Here is a 2,933-nt window from a genome sequence, read left to right as displayed (position 1 = left end):
AAATTTGATCTGAATCCAATCATGAACAAAGTTACAAATCCCTAAAATGAGACATTCGGTAGGACAACTGCCTTGGACTCCAGAGTCTTCATAGAAAGGTGGAAGGCTGAAGGGACATAATAGTCAATGCAATAGGCAAACTCTGAATCTGGGGCAGGACAAACGACAAACTATAAAGGACATTTTTCAAGAAAACTGAGATAAATAATAAAATATATGCTAGATTACACTTCTGAATTAAAGCTGATTTTCTTGGGTATATCATGAGGTAATACTTGTGAAGGAAATCATACTTGGCCCTTGGGAGAAGCAGACTAAAGAACTTAGGAGTAAAATGTTATGGTATCTATTACCTACCTTCAAACAGTTTGGCAAAAGGGTAGAATATATGTGTGCAAAAAGATATGGAAGAGGTGTGTCAAGATGTTAACATTTCATGAATCTAGACAATGAAGTTATCAGGTATTCATTATAGCATGCTTTTAGCTTTGCATTTTTTAGCTCTTTGGCTGTAAATTTTAAAAATAACTTCTGCAGCATGCGGAAATAATATGCAAATATTCCTGTGTGATAATCACTCTAGTTTCTCTATAAGAAGGTTCATTATGCAAAAGAAAACATCGACCCATCCTGTGACCAAATTCTAAAAGAGTGATATTTTGATATTAATATTCTAAATAAATTTTTAAAATTATAAAACCAGCTGGGCATAGTGGCTAACACCTGTAATCTAACACTCTGAGTGGGCAAGAAGGGTAGATCACCTGAGCTCTGAAGTTCAAGATCACCTGAGCAACTCAAGATCCTATCTCTACTAAAAATAAAAAAAACTAGCCAGATGTTGTAGCAGGCACTACAAGTCCTAGATACTTGGAAGGCTAGACAAGAAGATTGTTTGAGCCCAAGAATTTGAGGTTTCTGTGAGCTATGATGCCATGGCATTCAACCCCAGGGCGACTGAGTAAGACTATCTCAGAAAAATAAAAATAAATAAATAAATAAAAATAATAAAAGCATGCATGTAGCCTTCCCCTTAGTCTCTAATATTATAACATAAGGTAGTTAATGACTTCAAGAGATCTTGTGATAGTAATAATTACGTGGCTAAGCTCAGTGGGTCACATCTGTAATCCTAGCACTTTGGGAAGCCAAGGTGGGAGGATCACTTGAGGCCAGGGGTTTGAGATCAGCCTGAGCAACATAACAAGACTCTGCCTCTACAAAAAATAAAAAAAATTGCTGGGCCTGGTGGTGTGCATCTATAGTCTCCACTATACTACTCCTTGTGAGGCTGAGGCAGGAGTAATCTTTTAAGCCTGAACCCAGGTGCTAGAGGTTACAGTGAGCTAGGATGATGCTACTGCACTCCAATTTGGGTAATAAAGCAGATCCTGCCTCAAAAAAAAAAAAATTCATGTTTTATCAATTCTCTCTTCATTCTTCTACTTTAGTGCTTAGAAATGTGTTTTATAATTACCTGTGTACCTCTATTTCCTTCTCACTAAACTAAACTCCTAAAGGACAGGGAGTATCTCATATTTATCATAAAATTTTATCAAAAATAATATCTGACATAATAAACTCAGTAAATTTTAGTTGAATAAATGAAAAAGTTGGGTAAAGCTAACTTTTTCTTCTTCTTTTTCTTTTTTTTTGAGACAGAGCCTCAAGCTGTCCCCCTGGGTAGAGTGCCATGGCATCACGCTCACAGCAACCTCCAACTCCTGGGCTCAATCAAGTCTCTTGCCTCCGCCTCCCAAGTAGCTGGGACCACAGGCGCCCGCCACAGCGCCTGGCCATTTTTTGGTTGCAGCCATCATTGTTGTTTGGCGGGCCTGGGCTGGGGATTCGAACCCGCCACCTTAGGTGTATGTGGCTGGCGCCTTAGCCGCTTGAGCCACAGGCGCTGAGCCAAAGCTAACTTTTTCTAATAAAATACTTCCCATTGTTCTCAAACTATACTTTCTCTGAAAATTCACTTAAGTTCAATGATTTCAGCCTAAAAATGTTTCTCCCACCAATATTTTAATATTAAATATTTTAGATGTAAGTGTACATTAGGACAAAAGTAAAACAAATTATGGACACTCATATAATGGACTTAAATCTAGCCACTAATGATTAACAAAACATTTAATATATAAATATACACACACATATATATATATATATTTTTTTTTTTTTTTTTTGAGGCAGAGTCTCACTTTGTCACCCTCAGTAGAGTGCCACTGCATCATACCTCACGGTAACTTCAAACTCTTGGGCTTAAGTGATCCGAGTAGCTGGTACTACAGGAATCCACCACAATGCCTGGCTATTTTTAGAGCTAGGGTCTCACTCTAGCTGAGGCTAGTCTCGATCTCCTGAGCTCAGGTGATCCACCTGCCTGGGCCTCCCAGAGTGCTGGGATTACTGGCATAAATCACCACATCTGGCTTAATATATGATCTTAACAGTGTTAAAAAATGCATTAAAAAGAAACAAGAAAATAATAGTTCTTTATTATATCAGATAATCTATTTTTCTTTCTTCATATACTTTCTTACAACTTCAAAAATTCCTGAAAGTAGGAAATAGTATTCTTATCACTTAAAAACTTCAATTAAGACAAGAAAGAAAAAGAGAAACTTCACTTGACTACCTTTTTCAAAACTTCCTCTGGGATATTACATGAAGAAATTAACTCAGTATCCATTTGCAAGGATTTATCTCATAATGAATCTTTAATTTCTAAAACCCTATTAATCATAAAACTTTTCAGTACAAAAATACTTAATAATTTAAAAACTGAAGCATCTCTACTACACGCCAGAATAATGTTAATACAATACTATACAGTACCCAAGCTAGGGCTTTAGATATTTTATTAATACAGTATATACCAGAATTATAACCTTGGTTTAAATGACAGGCTATTAAGACTGTTAAAAGTT

The 2,933-nt window shown here is 36.3% G+C and overlaps 1 protein-coding gene across 1 annotated transcript in view; it reads right to left on the bottom strand.

The window, feature by feature from the left end:
- The window catches only part of TMF1 (TATA element modulatory factor 1), a 33,865-nt gene that overhangs the window by 19,255 nt on the left and 11,677 nt on the right, over positions 1-2,933 (bottom strand). The window lies entirely within an intron of this gene.

The sequence above is a fragment of the Otolemur garnettii genome, unplaced genomic scaffold (assembly GCF_000181295.1).
Source record: "Otolemur garnettii isolate 467f Iridium unplaced genomic scaffold, OtoGar3 scaffold00015, whole genome shotgun sequence".
NCBI classification, from domain to species: Eukaryota; Metazoa; Chordata; class Mammalia; order Primates; family Galagidae; genus Otolemur; species Otolemur garnettii.
This window is presented reverse-complemented; position numbering and strand designations above follow the sequence as displayed.